A 7,840-nucleotide genomic window follows, 5' to 3' on the forward strand; every position below is an offset into this window, starting at 1 on the left:
TAGTAGTAGTAGTAGTAGTAGTAGTAGTAGTAGTAGTAGTAGTAGTAGTAGTAGTAGTAGTAGTAGTAGTAGTAGTAGTAGTAGTAGTAGTAGTAGTAGTAGTAGTAGTAGTAGTAGTAGTAGTAGTAGTAGTAGTAGTAGTAGTAGTAGTAGTAGTAGTAGTAGTAGTAGTAGTAGTACTAATAATAATAATAATAAAGAAATAGAAGAAGAAGAAGAAGATGAGAACTTTGAGATGGAATATTAATGTAACGATTAAACAATGATAATAACAAATGTCAAGGTTAGAGGTTCCACTAATGGTATATCAAACAAGTATAGTATAAACTCTTATTATTGAATTGGAAACCACACACAAAGGAGGTTCCAATCAGATTATATATTGTTAACATGATTACATTAGTCATCTTATTCAATTAATGCTAATACTTGTAAATCTCGTCAAGCATTCATGATTATAACTTATGTTAACAACAAATCAAGTTTCTTTCATAGCTCAGGTGTCGGTTATACCATACATTATGGGCTATGAAAGTGCCAAGCATTTGTTGTACCAAGTGTTATACAACATAAATCAAGATTAGTCATTTAACAAGCAAAGTATTAAAGAGTGAATAAGATAACAAATATAAAACATGTTAGTATCAAACATTAAAGTCCATATTAAGTTTACATTATACTTATTCTTACACCATTAGTGTAACCTTTTCACCTTGACATAATAAACTTAGCTAGACATAATGAAAGAAAGAAAAATAAATAAACAAAATAAGAACATGAATAATATAAAAGTTAAGTAAGTAAATGAAAGGAAATGAAAGGTATAAACTTGATATTAATGAAAGCAAAGCATAAAGATTACAAAAAATACAAAGAGAGAAAGCAAGAGCATGATCTTGATCTGGAAACCAAGATGCCTAAATGCATGGCAAATGCCTCCTTTTATAGGCCAAAATTGGGAACTATTGATTTGATGACTAATTGATGAGTGGGTGGCCAACTCTTGACTTGGTGACAATGCTTATCTTCTCTTGTCTACCCAAAGCATCATTGATAACGTCAAAATTAGAGCCACTCGACACATGAAAATTGTAGGCAATTGTCTCAGCTTTCTTGTGTAAAAAATTCAGCTCATTTCGACTTCTAGAACTTCAGATATGGCCAAAATACTGAAAATTGTAGGCAATTGTCTCAGCTTTTTTGTTGTTGCAACAATTTGGACTTGAAAATGGCCTTTTTAGATCTTGGGCTCCATATGAAAGTTGTAGGTCTATGTCTTACCTTTCCATCCATATAAAGTAGACCTAAATCTGATATCTATAGCTCCAAATATGACCCAATTACCGAACAATATTCTGGTTTGGATTGCACCGACATCTCTTTTCTAAGTTTGGCCATCTCTTTGTCCTTTCAATTTCAGTTCTTAAATTCATCAATCAATCCTTTCATTTATGTGATAGGCCTGCATTTAAAATGAACATTTACCACAAATTAAAGGTATCTTATATTATTAGATACGTTATTATAAAACATACTTTAGTTAAGGAGTTATTGATACTTCAAGTGCAAAATGATGAAATAAAACCTTGATAAAAATGCACTTTTAAGTACTAATCACTAGCATTTTTCTTTAAGTTATTTTTTTAAATGAATTTTTTTCTTCTTAATATCATCATTTTACATTAGATTTGTTAAGAATTAGATTTTGTTATTTTTTTAGTTGTTTTATAGTGGTTTTTCTAGATCTCTTCTTTTTATTCAAGTTCTATTGAAAAAAAAAAATTGTTTGATTCAATTCGTTTATAATAGTTGCCTACTCCATTATTATCTAATTTAATAATACAAGCTTATTTGACTTGATCAAGTCAATGACAAAAGTTTTAAGTTTTAAGTTTTAACTATCCTCAACTCTATTTTTATTTTTTTAGGGTATATTTGCGTCATCTAAACATTATTTTATATTTTTATCTAAAAAAATCTTCACCAAATTTGCAGTTTTAAAAATATTATATATTGGATATCTGTTTTTTGTATTAATTTTCTTTTTAAATGTGTCACTTTAAGTTTAACTTTTTTTTTTTAATTTTCTATTTGAGTGTAGACTATTTATTTAAAAAGTGTTTGTTTTAGGATTTAAAAAGCACTTTTAAAATATTTTATTTTTTCTTTAAATTATTATTTTTTATTTTAAAGAGTTTTGATGCTTTAATGTAAAAAATAAATGAAACAATATTATTGTCCTGATCAAATATTTTAAAGATTCATTCCCGACAATGAGGTAAGTAGTGTCATTAAACTTTGTCATTCTGAAGCATGTGGAAGTTATTTCTCGTAAAAAAAAACAGCTATAAAAATCTTTCAAAATGGATTTTATTGGCCCACCATGTTCAAGGACACGCATGCATTCTGCAAAACTTGTGAAAATTGTCAAAAGATTGATACTGGTCAAAAAGTTTTGTTTTATAATTCTCAAATCTATTCATTCCCTAGAGAGCTAAGATCAAGATGGAGCAATCCTTATGGGCATATGATATTGAGAATTCAATGAATGACAATGATTTTAAGGAAAATGGACATCGTTTGAAAGCTTACTTTGATAATTTTCCTAGTGAAAATGAATCAGCTGGTTTGAATGATCTTGTAGATAAAGGTTGATTATTTTGTTTTTCTCACATTTTCTTTTTTATGTTTCTTTTTGAGTGATTTTTGCTAGTTTCTCTCACCCCGGTCAAATGGCGGATAACGGTACTCCGTGACTTAAGTCGGTTCTTTCAGTTTCCCACAATAACTGATATTTGTGTATATATTTGTGCAATTCTTTGAATCTCTCTTCCAATTCTCATTTGAAAATGGACACTAATCTTGAAAAATTGAAAAAGTATTTTCCCGCTCTGCCTCAGAATGCGATTACAAAAATTTACCGTGCTAGATGTGCAAGATTGAGATTGTTAATGAATCATGGAATTCCTGAAGATATTCGCTGGTTGATTGAAGCAAAGGTCCGATTATCAGGTGAGTCCTCTAACTTCATTTCACACATGCCTGGAACAGGTAAAAGCACTTTTGCAAAGAAGCGTCGTGCAAAACGACTGGATGTCTGTCATCGATGTGCTAGATGGACTTGTAATACACAATGTCGTTCTTTAGGAATGGTATCTATAAACCGTGAAGATAAAATACAATTCATTAAGGATGGCCTGAGTAAGGAGTCTTTAGATAATCTTCTATTGACTCTTGAGACGCATCCTAGTGGAGATGTGCATCGTGCAATTCATGATTTATGGCCACTATTTCATAAAATCAATTTACCAAACTTGTGATCTTTAATGAGATAAGGATAACTAAATAAAAAAATCACGAAATTTATAAAAAGAAAAACCTAACATGAAAGAATGAAACTACAAAAGAAAATTAGTGTGCAAAAACACTAAAAAAACAAATATCAACCTAGACTAAGCTTTTAAATCTATGACATCGCCATAAAATCGAGATCATCCCATTGAGACAAGAAGATCACCCCCCATCAAGGAAAAAATTAATTTCCAACAGAAAATATACCGAATGATAAAATAAAAAAAATTAATTTTAGAAAATAATTTAATATAAAAAATAGAAATTAATTTCCAACAGAAAATACACATGTCGCCCTATATGGGAAAAATTATGCGCCACCTCTATAGCCATTGCAAACCACTATGTTCAGCCATAACAGAAGTTTGCATGCCCTGCCAAAGCATCGTGACCTCTTTCACTTTCCGGCAGCATGCAAATTTTACCCTGCAACTTTTTTATATATAAACAAATTAAAATATTTTTAAATTTTATAAAAAATTATTTAGAAAAAAAATATCAAATTTAAAATAACTATCAAATGAAAGAACAATTCAAAATTCGTGATTGGAGCGCACAAAATCTGATGAAACAAGAGATAAAAGGAAAGAAAAAAGAAAATATAGTCAATGACAAAAACAACCATGATTTTGTCCACACGACGCGACACCTCTGAAGCCATTGCAAACTGTCATGTTTGACCATGACTTCAGTAAGAGTTCATGTTATACAACCAATAATACTAAGCCTAATTTTTTTAAAAAAAAAAAACCCATATCCTAGCACTTAAAATCAAATATTTTTTTTAAAATACATTTTTATTATAATCAAATAGACCCAACCAATCAAGCCTTAAACAAACACTAGCCCAACTCAATCTCTAAAATAAAGTTGGCTATAGAAGCACAATGCAGAATCTTTTAAAAAACATTTTTTTCTAGTACTAATTCTTATTTGTTACATCAATACGTAAAAATTATATATATATAACTCCAGTACAGTTTAGTTTAAAACCCTCCCAGTAGATCTTCAGTTTTAATTAAAATTCTTCAAGACATTAAAATCTGCAAATACCTTTTCTTTTTTTTCAAAATTGACAACCGACAGCCAGAGTGTATACAAGTTAAACGCAGATTGCAATACCATTTCTCTTCTTCGTTTTTTAATCCAGAAATCTACTTTTTTTAAACCGTTTCAGCAAAAAGAATTTCTGCTAGAAAGCACTCTGCAGATTCTTGAGCTTAGATCAAGGGATACAGTTCCATTTATTTGAAGTGGAGGTTTAGGGCGGGAGCGTTATTTAATTAATTCAGGACTGTGAAACTTTGCGCCTGCATTTTACATCCAGGCACACATTGACGATCACGAATCCGTCCATAACGAGCCTGAAATCTATCCTTTAGATATTAAGGTTAATTATATAGCAATTCTTTAAAATCAGCATTAAGAAGATTTGTAAAAGCGATGTTGGAAATCCAAGAGGCCGACTCAGACATGTGAACCCTAATATATCCTTGATAGACATTCGTACAAGAGAAAGGAGTAGCCAGGAAAGAAAAAACGTAGTTGAAGGCAAGTCTGCTCAGAAGTTATGGAAGTCTCTTCTCATCGATTAAAAATCTCTGAAGTCTGACATGTGGATCTTATTCCATGAATTCATCACTGCAGAAGTATTTAAAGAAAAACTTTGCAAACTTTTTTCCAAAAAGGATAACAGTGAGTTATGAATTATATATGATTTACTACAATGGTCAGAGCTCTCATATTTTCTTCAGATTTCAGCTCATGTAAGAATGATTTCAGAATAGCGTATATTGCCCAAATGGGGCACATAATCACAGAGCCAAACCATTAATTCATTTAACAGAAACAGTCTAAATCTCATGCAAAATCAAAGCCCAAGTAATTTCATTTATATGTAAAAGAAAAATAAAAGCAACAGATATCAGAGTGTTCTAAATGGATATCAGTCACGGTAAAATCAGAAACGCAGATCAATTAAAATACTTATCATATCTCACAATAATTGAAGAAAAAAATTAATAAAAACAAAAGAAAGTATTTTTTAAAACAAAGAAAACATCATCAGGGACTGAAATACCAAGAATCACATCATCGACAGATGGAACAGCGTCAAGAAATAGAGCAGAGGATGGCTTCATCCATTGGCAGCGCAGCTAGGTTAACCAGAAAACACCGCAAAAGTGGTTTATTTATAGAGGTGTAACCCTAAATCTAGACCGTTCATTTTTATGGACGCTGGCATACCAAACACTGTGCTTCACCCTTCAGCTGTCCTCCCGTGGAGGCCCAGCCTGCAGCCGTTGTTTCTTTTGGGCCCTAGCACAACCTACGAATAGCAATGAGTCTCCACTAATCATGCCTTGTTTATTATTTACTGAATAAAAAAGAAATTAATGGAATGGTAATTTAAAATCGAAGGTTGTATATAAAATTAGAGAGATGGATGGAATATAAGAATGAAAGGATTTATTATCTTTTTTTTTTTTTCAAAAGACAGGAGAGAGCAAATAGTGAAAGCATTGTACATTCCTAGTAACTTTTTTCTCATAAATTAATAAGATTAACGGCACTAGTAAAACCACACATTTTTTATAATAATAATAAAAATAAAAAATTTTCTTAGGTGTTAATATAACCATCATTGTCATCCCTATACTACTCTTGATTAGTTTACTATCATTCTTGAATTTCTGCCTTATTAAACGGATATCATTTGATTGATTGGCAGCAACTTTAAAACCAAGAAATCCACCACTCCTACAAAACACTTGATGTAAATTTCCTGTAATGAAGGTAATGGATAGAGGAATGTGTTATGAAGCGGGAAAATATAAAGACTTTCAAATTAAAAGAAGGCTAAGGCTACGATGACGTTTTCAACACCTCCTTCAAAGCTTATACGTACCATTTAAATAAATCAGTGGCATGTTAGGCTGATGTTAATTAGTATATCCATTCTATTAGTATTATGTTAGTTTATTATTCTAGCAAGAACCTCATATGGCATTCTGGAATTATTTCATTTCCGATATCTATAGGCATGCATGTAACAAAAGCACTAACAAGAATTGAATACAATCAACGTGTTTCTTCTCTCTCTCTGATTCTTCTTATCTCTCTTCCTTCCAAATTCTTCTGTTATTTAAAATGCTCTCATGGTAGCAGGAAGAACTCCAATCATCCTAGCTAATTACCATAAATTAAAGGTATCTTATATTATTAGATATATTACTATAAAGCATGCTTTAGTTAAGGAGTTATTAATACTTCAAGTGCAAAATGATGATATAAAACCTTAATAAAAAATACATTTTTAAGTACTAATCATACATGCAATAAAATTAATTCAAGATACTAAGATTGAAGAGCTCAAGGAGCTCATTAGTAGATTAGCACATCAACAAACTACTCTTCTATAAAGAGTGCAGACAGCTACACTGGAGCATGGTCTTGCAAAAGGCTATGAAGACACACGTTTAGGAGGTTCTTCTTCTAAGTCAGTCAATTTTGGTGTAGAAGGACAATCATCTTATAAGGTACATAAGCCTCACCGAGATTTTCCATGTTTTAAAGGGGAAGATGTTCACAAATGGTTGTATAAATGCAATCAGTATTTTGACATGGAAGAAATCAAAGGAATAGAGAAGGTTAAACTTGCTTCTTTTTACTTAGATGGCATGGCTCTATACTAGCATCAAAACTTTACAAGAAGCCTAGGAGACCAAGAAGCTACATGGGAGGAATACACTGAAGCTTTGTGTGGAAGGTTTGGGTGCCAACAAAATCCGCTTGAAGAACTGATGGAATTAAGGTAAACGGGCAATTTAGAGACTTATATTCAAGACTTTGATATTTTATGGAATAAGGTCGACATCAGTGAAAAACAGGTAATTGTATTCTTTATTGGAGGGTTGGAGATAGAGATAAAAAATCTAGTAAAAATGTTTGACTCCAAGGCATTTAAATAGGCCTATAATCTTGCCAGATTGCAAGATAACACCCTGGCCTATAGAAGGTCACTACCTACCCACACCAATACACTTCCCAAGTTCTACCAAATACTACTTCTTTTAAACCAAGCACACCCCTTCCCTATTCAAGACCGTCAACAACACCAAACCTCAACACCTTCAAACCACAACAAACTAGCATACTACCTACTCCAACTACACACTTCTCACAAAAACCCACTAGAACCATATGACCTAGAGATTTGGAAGAAAAAAGGGCCAAAGGGCTATGTTTCTGGTGTGATGAGCGTTTTACTCTAGGTCACAGATGCAAAAACAAAAGGTTGTACTCTTTATGTCTAGTTGAAGATAATAAGGATAATCTGGACCAAGAAGGAGAAATCAATATTGTTGAACAGGAGTCACTCATCCCTCACATTTCTTTCAATGCTGTGGATGGAACAAGGGGTTGCCACATAGTAATAGTAACTAGGAAGGCTGACCAACATTCTGTTTATATCTTGATCGACTCTGGT

Source organism: Populus euphratica, unplaced genomic scaffold (assembly GCF_000495115.2).
Source record: "Populus euphratica unplaced genomic scaffold, PopEup_1.0 scaffold682.1, whole genome shotgun sequence".
Classification (NCBI taxonomy): domain Eukaryota; kingdom Viridiplantae; phylum Streptophyta; class Magnoliopsida; order Malpighiales; family Salicaceae; genus Populus; species Populus euphratica.